Source organism: Cupressus sempervirens, chromosome 7, assembly GCF_028749045.1.
Source record: "Cupressus sempervirens isolate cs-2001-9-10 chromosome 7, ASM2874904v1, whole genome shotgun sequence".
Taxonomy (NCBI): Eukaryota; Viridiplantae; Streptophyta; class Pinopsida; order Cupressales; family Cupressaceae; genus Cupressus; species Cupressus sempervirens.
The window spans coordinates 261,955,291-261,977,104 of NC_143124.1; the positions used below are offsets into that span (position 1 = coordinate 261,955,291).

The following is a 21,814-nucleotide window of genomic DNA, read 5'->3' on the forward strand; positions in this document are numbered from 1 at the left end:
AATAAAGCAGATGTACACATTTTATAAAATTGAATGTAAAATTGATATAAATCTATATACTTGATCTTTAAAAAAAAAAATCTATATATGTTTAGAAACATATTACAAATAGAAAACTAACATTTTTAATGTAAATAAATTCATAATTAAAAAATCTTCATCAAAAATATATATTCATCCTCACATATTAAGTACTTCTATCTATTATATTTACTGTTGAAAGATCAAAATATATATAAATAAAAAATAAAGAAACATATCCTGATAATTAATCTACATAAAACATAAAGCTACACCTTATTTTTTACCTAACCTAAAGAATAAGGAATGTTCTCTTCCAATAATCAATGAGTACTCAAACCTCCCAACATAACTAGAGTTTGACTTTTCTCAAATGCGTGCCACATAACCATTTCTCTCTGATAAAAAAATCTAATGATTCTAAAAGATTTTGAAGTATGGTGAATAAATACTATATAAAGCAAAACTAAATTCAAACGTTTCTATATATTTATGTATTTGTTGCACCGTCCTCATACCTTATCCTCAATAAACAAATGATTAGTCACTTCATACAAAATGGACAAATATTAAATGGTATCAACTTACAAATGATTAAATTAAAAGTGGAAATAGACTTTTAGTATGAGATGTCATCGTTGCTGTCGTTCACAGTTAGTAGACACTATAAGCTTCATTGGGTGACTCATTATTAGCACATAATTGAAAAGAAAGATTGAATTTACAAATACTTTATGATTATTAATTTATCAAATTCATTTTTTAAATTTTATTTGTTTATACCAAATAAGGGCACTGCCAGGATTCTTCATAGTTTTTTAACACATAGTATTAGTATCTTAATAAAAGGTTATTTTCTCAATGACCATCCATGCATGATATACGATGTAGATAGACATTCTTTCTGGGTAAACGACGCATATAGATAAATTAGAACTGACCGTTTAGCATGGTCATCTATTTTTTTACAAAGTTGACTCCTCTTTCGATCGAGATAGAAAAGATATCGATTCGTGCTACTTAATGTCATTTATATTTATTTTTAATTTATTAATTATGAGGAATGAAGTTTGATATCTCAATTAATGGGCCTATAAAGCTTATTTGTAGTAATCGGTTAGAATTTACTGTTAACCATGTGTGGAAAGAGGAGTCTGACCTTGTTGGTATTGTTGGGAGTGTGCATTTTCAAAGGTTTCGCTCAATCAAACCTGCTTAGTACAATTTTTTATGCCAATTCATGTCCCACTGTTGCGGCCATCATACAAAATATTGTTAGTCAGAAATTTAACCAGACATTTTTCACTGTTCCTCCCATGCTGAGACTTTTCTTTCGTGACTGCTTTGTAGACGAACGTAGAGGTAAGCAAGAGATGATTTACATTTCTCCAAATATGTGTCCCACAATGTCCAGATTTCAGTTCTTGTAACACAGTTTACTTGAATTAGGGGATTGGGAATTATTGCTTTTATTAAATAATATTGAATTAATGTGACCACTAGTATTATCTTCTTGTGCCAGAATACGAATCTCATGAATTCAGTAATGCAAAGCAATTTGTTATTACTTTGTTTTGTGACAGGGATGTGATGGCTCTGTGCTGATTCAATCTACTGCGAATAATACTGCGGGGAAAGACTACATGTTCCTTGCTGGGGATGGATTTGATACTGTAAACAAAGCAAAGCAGGCTGTAGACAAGGCGTGTCCTAACATGGTGTCTTGTGATGATATCCTCGCCATTGCTACCAGAGATGTTATACAACTGCTAAGTAATCTTCAAAAACATATAAAAGTAAAATCTTGGACTGTTTCTAAACTAAACCTGTTAAATAGTCAAAATTGACTTAATTCTTCCCTACTTAATTTTTTTGATCGGTAGCCTTCTATTATATTATATTAATAAAATTAAAGGGATACAAGAGTTTCTCTGTTCTAATGGGCATTGGTTGGAAAAACGAAGTAAGAAAACCTCCAGTCGAGCCCAGGACCGAAGTTCTATATTATACATCAATAAAAGGGGCATACCTAGTTTATAAGAGTCTAACATTATATCATAAGGATTACATCATAATATGCTTAAAATTGATCTTTTAAACCATTTGAGCTCCAGACGCTACATAAATAAGGTCTTGATTTATATAAGACATCACATAATAAACAACAAGTGGCATTAAATGTTAGTTAAATCAGGTTATAAAATTACAATAATGTGATAGTGCTTATCATAAGTTCTTGATATTTAAAGAGTAAATTATTACCAGATTTTCGAAAGAAAGGGGATAAAACAAATGATCCATGGTTATAAAGGCACACCACTCTGCATATGTCGTTACGGATTTAAGAAGTGAAAGTCATCACATAATAAACAACAAGTGGCATTAAATGTTAGTTAAATCAGGTTATAAAATTACAATAATGTGATAGTGCTTATCATAAGTTCTTGATATTTAAAGAGTAAATTATTACCAGATTTTCAAAAGAAAGGGGATAAAACGAATGATCCATGGTTATAAAGGCACACCACTCTGCATAAGTCATTACGGATTTAAGAAGTGAAAGTGTCAATTGCAATACGAGGCAAAAGTCAATCTGGAAAGGTGACATGCATGCACACGAAAGGAAAACCAAACTAAAAGACTGAAAGAAATCTGCATGCCAAAATCACAGAGGCCGTAAACTAGCTCATGGAGTTGAGAGAGATGACTTAAATAACTATCTTTATCTATTTTGAAAATGATATTTACATATCAAAATTGTATATAGGATAGCATCAGGCAAACAAGAGGACTGCTTATAAAATGCAGCCTTACTACAAACTTGTATATTAAGAAATTAAAACCAAATGCCAGCCGGCATGAAGTATAGAAACTAAACCTATATGTAGGTACTATGCCCTATATTTAATTGGGTCAATATAATATTACCAAAATGACCCAGAATTGCAACTATAGATGTCAATTATGTTTTTTAAATAACATAATAATCTCCAATGCCTCGTGCAGGTTTGTGGCCTTTGAACCTGGAGGAAACTTGTAGGTCGTCCTGCCTCGGCTTGACTTATCATAATTTGGGAGGCAAAATTCCACATTTTCCAAATCAAAGAGGTCTACATCTTGGTGGATGTATGCATCAAAGGCCCACAAATAATTTAGGAGCTAGTCTCTACCAAGATCTTGAATAATTCTGCTCCATCTTAGTAGGAAGTGAATGCTTGCTTCCATCCTCAGCCACTCTCTGAAGAATTGAACGTTGTCACTGACTACCAGACACAGGTGCCTTGGGCTTCTAGCTAGCTCTGGACTATCCAATTCATATTCCATATATGCTTCAAGAAGGGGGATACGTAGCCTATCATCAATATTTGCTACAACTATCTCAAGCCTTAGCAACAAATAGGGGTCAAAAAGGTTGTAGCTCAACCTAACAATGTCCCATTTCTGAACCCCTACCCTAGCAAGGCAACCTACCCATTGCCCTATAATATCACTATTCGTTCTCCATGAATACTCATAGTTGAAAACCCCTTCACCCAACGCTCTACTTACTGCAATTCGACTCATGTCATCTATCAGCTAGAAGATCCTATTCCATCTTTCTTGCTTAATAGGACCATAGAAGGCCATAGTGTGATTTTCGAAAGCATGATATAGAAAGATATTTGTATCCATGGAGAAATGAAATCACAAATTAACTAGCTATAGTGAGAATTAACACTTCTGAGCCAGATCTTCTAGTTATAGATTTTAGGTGGAAAAATCTAGAACTTGAAATGATGGTAAGGACACCCTAATGGGTTCAAAAATGTCACTCAAATTCATAATTAGGTAGATTTTCATACACGAATGAAAGATATGCATCATAATCTAGTACGAGCTTGATTTAATTATAATTAAAAAACTAGGTATGTAAGAAGTTGGGAGGGAAATAAAACAATCTAAATTCAAGATTATCTTATTATACTTTGGTTAAACATTAATAAACTTTCTCCATCAGTGCCCTTATTAGCTAAGCTATCAGCTTCCATGTTACCTTCTCTGTAGGTATGCAAGAATCTTACTTCTTCAAATTTTTCTAATAATTTGAAGGTTGTTTCTAATCTGGAATTTAATATCTAGTTAGATGTTCCCCCTTTCCTAAGAGCATTTAATATGATCTGAGAATCCCCTTCAATAATAATCTTTTTAATGCTAAGGCTATTACAATTTTTTATACCTTCTTCTACTGCTTCTAGTTCTGCTACATTATTGGTCATTATTTCCAGTGGTTTAGATCTCTTCGCTAACCAGTTTCCTGATTCATCCCTAACAATACATCCTATACTTGCCTAACTTAGATTGCCTCTAGAGGCCCCATCAAAATTCAATTTCTTCCATCCTAACGGTGGTGGTTCCCATTTACAACATTTCCTAGCTAGATTGTTTTTCTTTTTGTAGTAGAAAGAAGGATTAATTACGATAGGCCATAATTTTTTTAATCTCTACATCCCAATCTGTAAATGATCCTTCTTCTCTTGGTCTCTTCCTGAGATCACTATTCATAACTTTCATAATAGCTATTTCAATTTTTGTGAGAAGAGCTTGCAAATTAAGATCTTGATTTTGAAAAATATGTATTTTTTTTCTTTCTAGATTTCCTAGGATAGGATTGCTGGTGCTATTGTCCAAAATTTCCCATATAATTTATTAGAAGAGTCTTTAGGTCATCCCATTAGATGATCTAGCCATTTACCTGTGAGAGGGGTAGTCCAATTAAGCTTGTATTGGAGCCACCTCTAGCACTCCTGAGTGTATTTACAAAGATATAGGAGGTGTTCTACAATTTCTTCACTTTCTTTGCATAGGATACATCTTGATGGTCCCTAAAGACCCATTTTTTTAATTCTATCTGTTGTTAGTATTTTCATTTGCATGGTTGCCCAAAGAAATATACCTTCTTTGGGGAGTCCTACTGGATCCCAACATAGATTTATTGGGAGAGTACTAGCCTCCCATCTTTGGGAATTTGTGATCAATCTATACCCTTCTTTGACTTTATATGTTCTATCATTAGAGGTTGCCCATATTAATTTGTCCTTCCTATTTTTTATTGAAATTGGGCAATTTATAAGGATGATTTTGAGTCTCTCTTGATCCGCCCGGTTGAGTCCACTATTAAAGAGGGTTTTTCATTTCCACATCTTTCATGATTCAAAGTAATGTTCTTATATATAGTCTTTCACTTTTGACCTCCATATAGTCTTGAGGTAGGTAATAGCTTCTAGGGTAACATATGATAAAGTTAAGGGTTGATGTCCATTCTATGAGTCCTCCCAGAATAGAGCTTCATTGCCTTTCCCTATATCCCAAGTGAGGTATTTGGATATTAGATGTCGACAATTCATAATGAAGTTGCATCTTGTAGAACCTTTAGGGGGTTCTCTAATTCTAAATAAAGAAGTGTTATCTGACGGGTTAAGATATTTTTTAAAGAGGATTCTGGCCCATTTCCTGTCTTGTTCTTGGCATAGTCTCCATAATTGTTTAGCTCCTAATGCTTCATTTTTCCATTCAGGATTTTTGATTCCTAGACCCTTAACTTCTTTGGGTTTGCAAGTATTACCCCAGTAGATAAGAGCTACCTTTTTTTAATCCTCTAATCCATTCCAAAAGAAGTCTCACAGTTTCTTTTCAATTTTTAGGTTTATGTTTCTAGGAAGTTGTATATAAGAGAGCTAATAGGTGGGAATTGATGGTAATACTACTTTAATTTTTGTCATTCTCCCAGCTTTGGTCAACCATCTTCCTTTCCAAGACTTTGTTTGCTTGTCTATTTTCCCTTATGCTCCCATCCTAGGTTGGATTTGCCACCTTTTGTCTAGGAACATTCCTAGATATTTAAAAGGTAAAGAGCTCTTTTTGAATCCTAATTTTTTGCATATATGGTCTTCTCTTTCCTCAAGTGTATTTAGGAAGAAGATTTCTAATTTCTCAACATTGATTCTATGGCCGGAGGCTCTAGTGTATGTCTCTAAAATATGTTGCATGTGTTCTGCCTCATTCAGAGTACTGATTCCAACTAGAATTGTTTCGTTAGCAAATTGTTGATGGGTCGTATTTTCTACATCATTTGTTACTTTAACTCCTTTAATTTTTTTTTTTGCTTGCACAGATTTAAATTCTCTCCCAAATGATTCTTCCATGATGATAAACAGAAATGGGGATATCGGGTCTCCTTATCAAATCCCCCTGGAGATGTTAAAGAATCCTTCCAAAGTGTCGTTAATAAGAAGGGATATTTTTGGCATAGATATACATTGATAGATGATGTTTATCCACTTTTTAGAGAAGCCAAAAGCTTCAAGAGTTTTACAAAGGAATCTCCAGTCTACTTTATCATAAGCTTTTTGAATGTCTAATTTTAATAGTATACATACTTCATTTTTTTTAATTGCAAAGTGGATAGTTTCTTGTATGATAGAAATCCCATCTAAGATGGATCTACCAAAGACAAAACTAGTATGTTCTTTTGTATTAAGTTTAGGGAGGAAGTTTTTGAGATGATTGGCTAAAACTTTTGAGAATACTTTATAAATGGTATCACAAAGAGTGATTGGTCTAAAGTCCCTTGGTTCTTTACATACATTTTTTTGGGGAATAAAGGGGAGAAAAGTATGATTGATTTATGTTAAGAGGGATTCTCCATTCCTAGATGCTTCTAGAGCTTTCCATAGATCTTCTCCTAGTATATCCCAACATTGTTGTAAGAAGAATACTTGAAACCCATCTGGACCTGGGCATTTATTTGGATTGATATTGAAGAGCATGGTTTTGACTTCTTGAAGAGTGAAGGGTTTATTGAGAAATATATTATTTTCATCTGTGATCAACTTGGGAATAGATTTTAACATTTCCTCTTGATCTACTCTATTAGAAGAGTCATAATAATTAAGGGTATCTTTAAATTAGTCAATAAAGATTTCTGCTATTTCTTCTAGATTTTTAGTTTGCTCATCGTGCAGATTCTTAATTTTTGCTATGTTATTACGATTTTTATTGTGGATTGTGTTGTTGTGAAAGAATTTTGTCTTACAATATCCTTATAACAGCCACTATTCTCTAGATTTTTGCTTCCAGAATATCTCTTCTTTTGCTAATATTTCTTCTTGTTTTAAAAGGTACTCTTTCTCTAGTTGATATGATTCATTATTCATCCCCCTAGATATTATTTCTTTGTTTAATTTACTTATTTTTTCTTCTATGTCTAGTTTTTGTTCGAAGATATTTTTTAATTGCATTTTGTTACATTTGAAAAAAAAATCTTTAATGCTTTTTAATTTTGAGACTAAGCAAAACATTTTTGAGCCTTGAAACTATTCTTCCTGCCACCATCCTTTTATTTGATCCATGAAAGATTTGTCCATAAACCACATCTTTCCACATTTGAAGGGATTTCTGCTAGGTTTAATCTACTCTTTGATTTCCAATTTTACTGGGAAGTGATCTAAACCTGCCATTGGTAGTATTTCAGCATTGACTACTTTATCCAATATGCTAGACTCACCTTTTAGAAGAAATCTATCCAAATGTTTTGCGATATAACAAAAGCCTTTCTTTCTATTATTCCATATATATAAGATGTTTTTGGTGATTATGTCAATGAGGGAATCCTTCTGGATCTAGTTTTTGAAGTCTTCCATGGCTCTAGTAACTATGTTGTTTCCTCCATACTTTTCCTCTTTTTTTAAAACAACATTGAAGTCTCCTCCTATGATAATGGCCTCATTTGGTTTTGCATTGATAAATGTGTTGATTTCCTTCCATACAGCTAATTTCTCTGATGATTGTGTAGGCCCATAAACATTTATTACAATCAACTGTATGTTTGATTTTGTGCTAACAACTCTACTTCCCATCGAGTTAGTGTGGGAAGTTATTTCTTCTATATTAACATGCCGAGAATTCCATATGATTCCTAGTCCACCTGAGGCTCCCTGTGACTATTTAAATTCTAATTTCCACTTTCCTAGTTTCTGACTTAACTTTGTTCCTTCTTCCTTGTTTAATCTTGTCTCTTGAATTAGTGTAATATCTGAATCAAATAAGGTTAGATTACGCTTTAATAAGCATTTCTTGCTAGCAGCATTTAGGCCCCTAGCGTTCCAGGTGGTGATTCTCATTGATCCTTGGGAAGGCTCTTCCTCTTTCCACCTTGTAGAATATCCAAAATCTTAATTTGATCATTTACCCATCTTGTTACTTCCCTAAGTTCTTTTAGTGATTTCCCTCCTCGTTTCTGCTTTGTTTTCCCACAATTTGGTGTCTTCATTCCTTCCTGATTTACTGAAATGCCTATCTTTTCTGAATTCTATTCTTTTTGCACTCTTTCCGCTATCTCTGAGTCTTCTTCTTCCTTGAAGTCTTTAGTATTTCTTTGATAATCATCTTATTAATCTGATAATCTATTGATTCTGAGATTTGGTCTTTTCCTGTTAATTTTAGCTCATTGCTTCTTGTACCTTTGTTAGGGCTATGTCCTAAGTCATTCCATATGGTTTTCTCTGGAGTTGTTATCCTTATTCCTGATGTTAATTATATTACTTCTCTGATTGGGGCAAACATGTCCTTGCCATTGCTAAGTGTTTGCCAGAATTTGTAACTCCTCTTTTTTGCTTTCTTTCTAATAGTGATGTTGCTCTATTGGGCTGAATCTGTCAGAGGGATGGTTACTCCTTGTTCTAATGTCCTTAATTGATTGTCTTTTCCTTGAGTACTGCCTTTTGCAGGATCTTCTCCTTTATTTTTTCTCTATTCCAACTATTCAATTTCTAATTTTCCCACTAAGACTTATGATAGTTCTTTCCTCTTACTTCAATCTGGCTACTTCTAGTTTTTGATGTTTCCTCCGTTTCTTATATTTGTATTTTTTTCCCCTTGTGTTCTTTGTAAACATCTTCTGCCAATATGCTTTGATCAATTAGATCATTCTATAGTAGAAGGATCTCATGAAATAGCTTGTTTACTTTTTTAATATTTAATTCCATTTCTTCTATTATCTCTCTTTCTATTTGACATTCCTTGCATCTTTTAAATTTATCTAGTGAGTGCTAGTAGTTTATATTTGTCATCCAATCTTTTTCTTCCATTCCTTCTATTTCTTGATTCTCTTGTAAGTGTTCTTCTTTTTTCTCTGGATTTCTTTTATTAGGGCTTTTAACCTTTTCTGCTGCTCTTTGACTTCCTCTTTGTTATTGCTACTTCTTTTTTATTCCTTTCTTTTCCCATGCCTGCACTTTCCCTTTCTTTTATGCTATCTTTAAGGTTGTTCTTGATATGCATTTTAGTTAAGTTTGGATCTTTAATCTTATCTATTTCTCCTGAATATTCTTTGAATGATAAATTATAAATTGATCTGCTGGTTATAATTTTCCTACTTACTATATTGCTTAGATATGATTTTACCATAACCCTGATTTTATTGGTTTTAATTTTTCTATATTTGAATCCTATGAAAGATCCCAAAGATTCGCCTATTCTCTTAATGATATATTCTTCTAATAGTTCCGATGGTATATATAAGCTTATATTTTTAATGTAATTTTTGTTGAAATTAGGTTTCCATTCTGTAAAATTAATGTGATGTCCCTTATAGAAATAATAATCGAAACTTAAGATTTCAGCTTTAATCTTTGAATTCTGACACTGAATAAACCAATGTTTGTCTGCATAGGAGATTATGTTACTTACCTTGTTGCCCCACTTCTTGGGTATTATATGTACCAGCTTGTTTCTACATTGTGATGGTCCATTCCAATACATGTAGATGCCCTTCTCTGTGCATTCCATCCATCTTCCCACTATGTGAATTGCTGATGATAATTTTGTCGTTGCTTTTGTTCCTATTTGCTAACCCTAGATTAGGGTTTATTGCCTCTCTTTGATTAATTGCTACTTGAAATTTCTTCCTGTGTGATGGAATGTAAGCCTCCTTTGCTGTGGTGAATGTTTCCTTCCACGGGATGTTTTTGCAGCTACTTATTTCTAAGTTATGTGCTTCAGATGGCTTCCGAAATCTTATCAGCGTAGGGCCTAGAGGTCTTCAAGATTTCTTTAGGCTGATTTGCATACCTAGTCTAGAATTGCTTCCTTGGGCTAGGGTTTTGATTTTTCAGGGTAGCATACTTTGTTTTCCTGAAAAACTCTTTTTGGATTTGGATTCGTGATGCTATGCCATCTTTTTCCTGTTGTAACCTTCTTTGATTTCATTTTTTCATATTCCGTGCAATCTACCATCCTTCCTCGCGTCTATTGTTTTGGCTCTCAATAATTGTCGCATTTCATTTTGCATGCTAATGGATTAGGTTTTCGAAACTATCTGTGACCTATTGTGGCTTTGCACTATCCATTTTCATTCTAATTAGAGAGAGCTTTGAATTTGTTACTGGTGGTTATTGGACCACATTCCTTCTTCTGATTCTGATACACGTGGTAGAATGGAGCGAAAGATTTGAAGTTTTTCTGCATATTTGTCTTTTTCGCCATTTTTCATAGCAAAGCTCTTTTTTCCCTACTTAATTTTATCGATGTTATAATTTGTCTTTTTTTTTTTATTCTTTAAAGTTTTTCTTGTTTAATAAAACTATGTTTCTATTTTCTAAAAGGATAGCTAGAATCCATGATTTTTACAAAACTTCAAATGATATAAATAAAAATTGTACAAACTATATTAAATTTATTTTTTCCAAAGAAAAAAATCTTAAAGAAAAAATAGTTTACATCCATATTAAGAAACAAGATTATATTTTAACTATATAATTAATATATCAAACTCTATAAATACTATTTGTTTTAGATATGTTTAACTAATTCCATGTTTTCTTTTCGTTTTTAGGGCGCACACGGTGGGGGTTTCTCAGTGCAAGCATTTTTCAAACAGAATTTACATTAACCCAATTAACCCAACTCTGAATGCTACTTATGCGAACCAGCAACAGGCCATGTGTCCACAAAATGTGGATCCCACCATTGCTAGCAACATGGGCCCTACAACACCTCATTTGTTTGACAATGTCTACTACCAAAATCTGATGAATGGTATGGGCCTTTTCACTTCTGATGAGGTTTTATTCATAGGTAGACGCTCAAGAAGCAAGTTCAAAATGTATGCAAGGAATGCCTCCAGATTTAATGAAGCCTTCATAGGAGCAATCACAAATCTGGGTCGGATTGGTGTAAAGGTGGGTAGTCAAGGAGAAATCAGGAAGGACTGCAGCAGCTTCAATTAATAATGTTGATGACTGGATTTCTCTAGACATATAAAAGTTAAAGAAGTGGTGGTTTCTTCCATTTAGGCTTTGCAAGTCATCATTAGTGTTGATTTTGGGAATTAAAAATGTCAATACATTTCCTCTGGAAGGAATGCTAGACATGATGTAGAATAAGCCAATTGGAATCGGGGCACGCTTGTGTTGCTTCCCCTTTCATTTAATTGGTTGAGTCATGATATATCAATAATGTATAAGCATGGAAATTTTTGTGACAAAAATAAAGATGGATGTATGTATTTACCATGAATCATCTTACTACTTAGATTTCCATTACTGTTTATGTAGTAGGTTCAGTTTGGGATTTTAACGTTTTGTAAAAATAAAAATAATAATAATATATTCTAAAATCAAAACAGTTAAATATTTCATTAGGAAAATGAAAGTTATGAATATGTCATTATATTCTGTTATAAAATCTTTTCATATTATTTGTTAATATATTTGAATTAAAACTATAATTATATAGTTACATAGTATAATAATGTTTTTTTGAAAGTTGACATTTTTAAGAAATCAATGTAACCTCTCTAAGACACAAGATTCTATACGTATTGTTAAAAACAATGGGTTCAATTAATTTTTCATATTTTTTATTCTTAGAAAATATCTAATCATATTTTAAATTCAACATAAGTACATTTAAATCAAGAAATAAAGTTTGGGAGGATATGAAAATCACTCGCCCATTGTATCAGATGGGGCTTGCCTAGAGAACAAAAATTCAATAAATATATTGGCATTGCCTAGAGATACAAAACCCCTAAGCTCATAAATAGTAATGGGTAAAGAATAAGGGTTTGAATTGTCCTTTCTTCCCCCAACCCTTTGTTGGATTTAGTTCAAGGTCTAGAAGAGTCCACCCATATGCATTTTCTATTTTTGTCTCCTTCTCCTCCTTGTGCAAGAAATAGCCAAACCACTTAGAGGATGATGGCCAACTGGAATATTTTCTTGAACTAGGTCAACTTTGAGGAACAAAAGAAGCACCACTAACAGCAAGCCATACGAATGTGAAGCCACTATGACATGTTAAACTAGATGGTCTATGGGTGGAATCTCAATAGTCATTTAAGTAATGTCGGGGAACCTACAAATGCATTGTGTGTGAACACCTAGAAGAGGCGTTGTGACTAGGATGACAATCATAGGATGGTCAATGGCCACCAATTATAGAAAGATCTAGTGAAATCCTAGCAATCATACAAGGGACATTACCCTAATGTTGCAAAAGCTCTTGTGACTGGGATACCTCAAGTGCTACCTTGTCATCATGTACTTGGATTTGTGACATGACATTATTACATATGCAAGCTTTAGCAAAAATAATAATATATCAATACAAGCATGTGTAAATCTATTTGCATTCATGTTCTTTCATATAGAGAATAAGATTTTCATCTTGAAAGTATCCCAAAGTTATAGAAAAGAGGATGTGAATCTATAGATATCAGCCAAAAGAACCATGTGCCAAGAGAAAAAAACTAGTTGAAATGGGCTAAATAAATTGTGAATCCTTACCTAATAGTGTTGCAACTTGCACCCTTCTACAACCAAAAAAAATATAGGAAAGGAATTCTAGATGAACATAAAAGGGTAGTGGGCATATTGTATACCTAGATGTTAAAGGTATTATGAATTATTTCATGTTCTATGATAAAAGACCACATCATAGAAAATAATACTGTCTAAGATGAATTTGAGGACAATAAGTGCTACCATTGGTTGAGAACCTGGACCATCAAAAAATGAAGATAAAATCATCGATATCCTTACCAAAGTTGAATTCTAGAAAATGCCATTTGAGGGTACCATCGCAAGTCTTTCCACTAGAGCTTGATGCTAGAAATGTTAATCTTGTGCAGTAACCACTAGAAAATCTAAAATAATGAAGTCAAAAGTTTGCCAATCTTGAAGTCGAGTGAGATTAGACTTATCAATTTTCCTAAGTACATATAGGCATTTTATGCCTGGAGAACAAGTCTTGTGGGGTTTGAATTTCTTTCTTATGAAGAGTTTAGAGCATAGATTCCTACGAGATGGACCAAAGGAAGGCCTTGAACTTGGATTAAAGGAGATTGAATTATGTCATTTGAAATGTATCCCATCTCAAAATCCATCTTTTCCAAGTGAATCCATTGTTTGGTTTCTTCTCAAAGGAAGGCCTTGAACTTGGATTAAAGGAGACCACTATGGATTATGTCGATTGAGATTTAGCCCATCTCAAAATCCATCTTGTCCAAGTGAATCCACTATTTGGTTTCTTCTCAGGTGCAACAAAAAAATTTAGAAGCAAAATATCATTGGCTCTGTATTGGTTCTCACATGAACAAAATATTTTGAAACCCAATCCACTTTCAAGTTGGGAAGTGTAAAGAGAATCTAGAGAAAATGAAATGGCTAAGGATAATTTTCCAAACCTCATTTTGTGAAACATAAGAAAATACATGAAGCATTAAATATTATAAGTAAGAGATTTATTCTTTTTAATTAACTTGTGGTGCAAATTATCACATACCACACGGAGTATATGAATAGATATATTAGAGTCAAAATGGAGGACCGAACTTAGTGGTAATGGGTCTTGAATGGAGAGGTAATACAATACCATGTAGGCTCATATTGAGGGATTAAAATGGGGGAGAATAAGGGAATATATTGACTAAATGGGGGAATGAGGGGGTTTTTGAGATCAGGGTGGAAGGTGGAGGTGAGGGTTAATTAGGAGGGTATTGGAAGGAGGTGACAAAAAAGATCTTGGGGAAAAAAAAATTTAAAAATAGGGGGATTCTTTAGTATGTCGCAAATACACTTGTTATAATTTTGTTTCACTAAGTGATCCCCCATGGTTGGTATATTATAACAAACTTATGATAGGTGGAAGGAATACATAATATTTATTCTATAGGTGATTCTTAGGATTCAAGAGCTGTGTACTTTTAGGCTTTCAGATTTCACCCTGACATGTATATATTTATCTTTTAGTTGCCTAATTTTCTTATAATAATTATTTCTATAAATTTTTGGTTTTCTATTAGATACTTTATATTCTAGTTCAATGTTTTGTTTTGTAGGTTCTATTATATTTCAATGCCTCTACAAATCAATTATAAGAAGAAAATTATATCTCTAAGATGGTTGATGATTGTTTTATGGTCAATATATTCAATACTTTTACATATTCTCCTTCAAATGTTCTATGTTGTATTTTTGTAAATCCATATTACTTGATCAAGGATATAAGTACACAAGAGATATGATTAGCTATGGAATGTTACATATTGAGAATAGAATAATTGTCTTGTTCATTCAACTACAAATTCAGTTAATAATAGGTAACATTTTAAATTATATATGTAGAGAATTTCATGCCCTACAGAATGAGAATATCACATTGTAACTTTATTGTGAATAACTTGACAAGGATAATCTAGTCTATTTCAGACACACAAATATTGTTTTGATACATTTTTTAATCTTTTGATGTAAAATATTGATTCATGAAGTTAAAAGTATCTTTCATTATCTTTTACTAATATAAGTACCAAAGGAATGGTCTTCAACTTGTTATGTTTCAACATCACAAATTATAAAAATACATTGTTGTTATAAATGCATAACAATAATGTTACTAGATCTGTTAGTTGTGGGGGGTCGGCTTGTGCTCATAATCATAGGTTTGTCTCTATAGTGGCCTTCCTTCTAGGAACTTAGACAAACTACATCAAGGCATAGGAAACCAACATTGATCTTAAAATTGGATTTTTCCAATGCCTTTAGGACATTTGGATAGAAATTTTTTAATTAAACATCATTAATATCCTAAAGGGTGGTAAAACCCTTAATTGGACTATAAAAAAATTAATTGTGAATAGGATAAGTATGCTATTTATATATTTTAGTAATATAACATGCCTCATATATTTTGAGAAGGAGACATGACATTTTATGGGCTTGATACTTCAAGAGTATTGTGTAACCTAGTAACAGATGGAGTGGAGGTGATGAATTCATCTCCACAAACATAAAATTCCTAAGTTATGATGATCATAGATCTTTCTAAATTTGTAGTATTATTGGATATGATAGCTCGTAACTCTATATTCATCTCAAGGAAGTTGATGAAATATTCTTTCTCAACTATGGCATATAAAGGAATGGCTTCTTGGTATAAATTTATTAGCATGGGGTAAGTGTAGAAAGAGGGGGACCAAAAATGGGTTTAAGATGTTTTTTTTCATAAGAAAATCTTAAACTTTGATAAGAAATTCACAATAGATCAACTCAAAATGTCAAGATGGGACAAAAAGTCATTTTCCTTTTAATCTAGTCTCCAAAGTACTATTTTATTAAATGGTGGAGTTTAAGGCCCTCAAAAAGATAGCAAAAAAAAGTGGTCATTTTTTTTATTAAAAAATAACATAGCGTCTTTTGTTCTCCCCCCCCCCCCCCCCCCACCAAAATGTTAACTTTAAGAAAAAAAAAAAATCTCTCTCATCAAAAGTTAGCTAACACCATGTAGTTTATCCTAGATTTTTTTCCTAAATGCTAAAAACATGAAATTTTTGTGTGCCCCATAAAAATCGATGAATTTTTTTTTTTTTTAAATTGTTCTTTTAAAGTGTGTAGAATGGAGTTTAATTTCTAAAAAACTATCTTTTTGCAAAATTTGATGAACAGAGAAAATATAAACCCAAAATAGTGCACATTGGTTTCTAACACAAAGTATGCATACATTCAAAACAAATTAGAGATTAAAGGATTCACATAACCAAAATTTAAAATAAACTATATGGTTGGATAGCTAAAAGAAAGATCTATAATATCATGTCATTTGATTTTATCATTATTGAACCATGGGTAAATTTTATTGGTTTCTAACACAAAGTATGCATACATTCAAAACAAACAAATTAGAGATTAAAGGATTCACATAATCAAAATTTAAAATAAACTTTATGGTTGGATAGCTAAAAGACAGATCAATAATATCATGTTGTTTGATTTTATCATTACTGAACCATGTGTAAATTTTATGGAGGACACACAAAAAAGATGTCTTTTTGTAACATTGTAAGAAATCACATCTCTAACCTACTTGAATCCTCCAATCTTTTAAATTGATCTCAAAGAAAAATCCAAGCCTTAGGCTTGGCGGATTCTAATGCAATTAAAAGTGCATATGCACAATAGCATGTACATGCTAGAGTACATACACACAATTCAAATTTAAAAGTTTTCCATTGTTACATGTAGTGCATAATCAAGATGCAATGACTTACATACTGTGTGCACATTATAGTGCATATGCCTTATGCAGTAATAAATAAATACTAAAATTACCTTATTTTAATAGGGCACACTGATGGAAGGGGTGGGTGACTGACAAGGAGTAAGAGAGGAATAAAGTTAACTTAAACCTACCAATACTTCTCTGTCCAAAGTTACACACTAAAGCTACACACAAATCAGATAACCAAAGAAAACACAAGGTTAAATGCAGCATATTCACAGGTGTAATTATATAACTTCACATACAAAATAGAAAAATGTCCAACTATGAGGCCTTCAGAGTTGTGGCCTTATACCAAAATAAGAATTACAATATTGGAGTACAAGTTTACATCTTCAGTCTCTATCCTCTAAGAATGCTACCTTCCTACATCTAACCAAGCTTAATTTATAGCTAGTTAAACCACAAGTCTCCTAGTCAAGCATTTAATTACAATATAGGTCTAGACTAAAAGAGTAAGCCAAAACCCAAGAAAATTACAATATTAAACCTCGGACATTTAATGCTAGGTTCACATGTGTGTTAGGAGTCAGCTCCCAGCTACGCAAGATGCCACATAAGTATAGGAAACCACACCAAATGGAACAATACACTACAGTGGATGAAAATAACAGGAAAACAAGGATCACAAATAATGATACAAAACTCCAGGTATATGGACTCAAACACTTTTTTCAAGATTAATTTTTCCCTTAGTGTATGATGTTGAAGGCTTGAAGACTAGAACCATAACCTTCGATTATATATTCACACACAAACATAACAATGAACAGTTTGTCATTATGTGACATTATGCTTAATGTCATGGATGGATTCACTTTTATTGAAATAAATGGCTTCTATCATACAAATCCTCGGTACAGTAAAACCTATTTTCTTAATGAACAAATGCACTATCTATTTACAATTGCTATCATCTAAGAAAACATTTTTTTCCTTGTATTACATGCAGGCTGGAGGCCAACATATAATGTGGAGTTGGGGAGAAGAGATGGGGGCATATCGGTCAATGGAAACCTGCTCAAGGCTTCATTCAATCTCGATCAGTTGGTCTCTCTTTTCAGAAGCAAGGGCTTATCTCTAATAGAAATGATTCCTCTATCTGGTAAATTGATTACATTATTTGTATAACAAATTATACCAGCTTCTTATATTATAGTAATAATCAATATTTCTTCTTACCATCTAGGATGACAGCTAGTTACTGAAGGAGAAAATCGGTGTCAATAAGCTCTTGAATTGTTGTTCCCTTGACAAATGTATGAAAAAATCTTAACTGTCCTGTCTAGAAATACTTTTAATACATAAGGAAAAAATTAGGTGGTCATTATAAAAAAAATTCTATAATTAAAAGTTATCTATTTCTTATAGTTGTTATCTGCTTAAAATATAATTTAAAAATATATATATATTTTAAACATAACTTTTTTAGATTATAAGTGTTAAATAGTGAAAGCAGACTTATTAAACTTAATTTTTTTTCCTAATATATTATGATTAAGAATGATATTGAATCAAAGTTAGTCATTTTCCCATCCAATCAACAACAGAAACAATTTCAAAATATCTCGAACTTTCATTCTTTTTGAAAATGGCTTTTGTTATCTTAGATTTTAACTATATAATTAATATATCAAATTCTATAAATACAATTTGTTTTCGATAGATTTTACTAATTCCATGTGTTCTTCTCCTTTTCAGGAGCGCACACAGCGGGGGTTTCTCACTGCAACAAATTTTCAAACAGAATCTACAGGCAACCCAATTGACCCAACTCTGAATGCTACTTATGCGAGCCAGCTACAGTCCATGTGTCCACAAAATGTGAATGCCACCATTGCTGTCAACATGGACCCTACAACACCTCGTTTGTTTGACAATGTCTACTACCAAAATCTGATGAACGGTATGGGCCTTATCGCTTCTGATGAGGTGTTATTCACAGAGAGGCGCTCAAGAAACAACGTCAAAATTTATACAAGGAATGCCACGAGAATTCATGAAGGCTTCATAGAATTGATCGCAAATGTAGGTCGTATTGGTTTCAAGGTGGGTAGTCAAGGAGAAATTAGGAAAGACTGCAGCAGCTTTAGTTTGAAAAGTGGTGGTGTCTTCAATTTAGGCTTTGTAAGTCATCAATGGTGTTAATTTTGGCAATAAAACATGTCAATACAAATCCTTTTGAAGGAATGCTAAACGATCCACGATGGAGAATAAGCCAATTGGAATTAGGGCAGGCTTATGTTGCTTCCCCTTTCATTTTAATCGATTGAGTCATAATACATCAATAATGTATAAGAATGGAAATTTGTAGCAAAAATATAGATGGACGTATGTACTTACCTTGAATCACATCACTACTTTGATTTCTATTACTGTTTACGTAGTAAGTTCAGTTTCAGAGAGATTTTAACGTTTTATAAAATCTAAAATCTAAATAATTAAACAGTTCATTAGATAAATGAGAGCTCCATATCTCTCATTTCAATATTTGATATCAAAAGTATTATATTACTAAAGATTACAACTTTTGATATTATTTGTTGATATATTTTTAAAATGTATCTTAATTCTAAGAATTAAGAACTGTTATTATTCAGTTATATAATATAATAATTCAATTATATAGTATAATAATAATAAATTGGAAGTTAAAGAATTTTTTTAAGTCTTAATAACCTCCCTTGAAGGTACAAAAACATTATTTTCTATATTTATTTATTTAAAGGGTTCAATTAACTTGTCAAATTAAGAATTGTAGAATTTAAGAGTTTTCCTTCAAATTTTTATTTTTATTCTATGGAAAATATTAAAATATATATTAAATTAAAAAGATGTGAATATTTAATCAAAAGATAAAGTTTGGGAGGATATTGAAATCACTCCTCCATAGTATTAGATGGGCCTTGCATGGAAAACAAGAATTCAATTAACATATAGACATTTCTAGAAACACAAAAGCCCTAAGCTACTTAAGTAGTAATGGCTGAAGGAGAGAGTTTGAATCATCCTTCTTCCTCCAACCCTTTATGGGGTCTAGAAGAGTCCACTCATATGCATTTTCTTCTTTTGTCTCCTTCTCCCCATTGTGTAGAGAAATAGCTAGGGATAATCTAACAGACCACTTAGAGGAGGTTGGCCAACCAAAATTTTGCTTGAACTAGGCCAACCTTAAGGAACATGAGAAGAACCGCCAACAACAGGCCACACAAATGCAAAGTCATTATGAGTCCGTGAACTAGATTGTTTGTGGGTGGAATCTCGATAGATATTTGAGTAGCACTAGGAACCTAGAAGTGTAGTGTGTGTACACCTAGCAAAGAAGTTGTGACCAAGATGACAACCATAGGATGGTGAACAGTCACTAGTGAAAGAAACATCTAGTATAATCTTGACAACCATACAAGGAGCATTACATCAATGTCAAAAAAACTCTTTCTAGTTGGATACCTCAAGTGCTACCTTCTCATCATGTATTTGGATCTATAACATCACAGTATTACATATGCAAGGTCAAGTAAAAAGATAAATATTAGTATCAATATGGGCATGTATAAATATAGACCCATTCTTGTCCTTTCATATTGTATATAATATTTTTGTCTTGAAAGTATCAAAAAATTGTAGAAAAGAGGATGAGTATCCAAGGGTATCATCCAAAAGAACCATGTGCTAGGAGAAAAATGTTGGTCAAAAGGGGATAAACAAATCATGAATCCATGCATTGTAGTGTCGCACCCTTCTACAAAACCAAAAATAATGGAGAAAGGGGTTGGTATGAGCATAAAGAGGGCAAGCATGATCTAGCATACCTAGATTTTAAAGGTGGAAAATTGAAGGAAAGCCTTAGAAAAGAAAGGACTAGGAGAAATGTATTATTTTGTGTTTTGTGATAGAAGACCAAATAATAACAAATAGAGTAACTATCCAAGATGAATGCAAGGACTATAAATGCTTTCATTTCTTAAGAAATACAAGTTCTGGAAAATATCATTTGAGGGTACCATTGCTAGTCTTTCCACAAAAGCTTGATGCTAGAAATAATAATCTTGTGCTAGAAATAATAATCATGTCAAAAGTATGAAAATCTTGGCTAGTCAAGTGGAATTGTACTTGGACTTACAAATCCTCATAAGTTCATAAAGGCATTGTAGACTTGGTCAATTGTTCTCAAGGGTTTTGAATGCCTCTCTTATGAAAGAAAGTAGTATGGGTTACTAAGAGATAGACCAAAGGAAGGCCTTGAGCATGGATTAAATGAGACCACTATAGATTATGTTTATTGAAAGATAACCCAACTTCAAATCCAACTTCTCCTACTGAAGCCATTGTTTGGTTGCTTCTCAAACTATGCACCAAATTATTTTAGCAATACACTATCCTTAGATCTGTATTGGTGCTCACATGGACAAAAGGATTGGAAATTTAATCCCCTTCCAAGTGGGATGGTACAAAGAAATCCCAAAGGATATGAAATGGTGAAGAATAATTTTCCAAGCCTCATTTCTTGAAACATTAGAGAATACATGTTGCATTAAAAAATTTATAAGAAAGAGATACTCATGTTAACTAAATTGTGATTCATATTATCACATACTCTAAGGTGTATTTAAATAGAGATTTAGAGTTAAAATAAATGACCCAAATTAGTTGGTGATATGGTATCTTTGTTGGAGAGGCAATACAATACCATATGGGTTCATATTGAGGGGTGTAAAATGAGGGAAGTGGAACAATATATCACCTAAATAAAGGAATGGGGTTTTTTCTTTTTATTGAAAGGGCGGGGAGGAGGGGGGAGGAATTAAAAAGGGTCTTAGGGTGCTATTTTGAAACAATATGGGGATTATGTAATATGTCATGAATACACTTGTTATAATTTTTGCAATGACCTACTCAGGAACCCAAAAGAAATAAATCTAATATGTTACAACATTTACGAAACTATTTTTATTAAATTTTAAACAACATCAAAGTAACAATGTAGAAGTAATATACACATACACAATGTTTACACAAATGCAATTACAATACAAATTTTATTCTAGAAGGGTTCCTCTGAGATGAGTCACTTTTAGGAAAGTTTTATTAATAAGTTTAAGTCTCAATTACAATGTCCATAATCATAAAATGAATAAACACATACATAATCTCATATACACATACATAAAATAACTGATATACTAGAGTACATTCA

At 32.5% G+C, this 21,814-nt stretch overlaps 1 pseudogene; it reads left to right on the forward strand.

The window, feature by feature from the left end:
• The first annotated feature begins 1,157 nt into the window (after positions 1 to 1,157).
• Positions 1,158 to 18,765, forward strand: LOC149546450 (peroxidase 16-like; annotated as a pseudogene).
• The last annotated feature ends 3,049 nt before the right edge of the window (positions 18,766 to 21,814 follow it).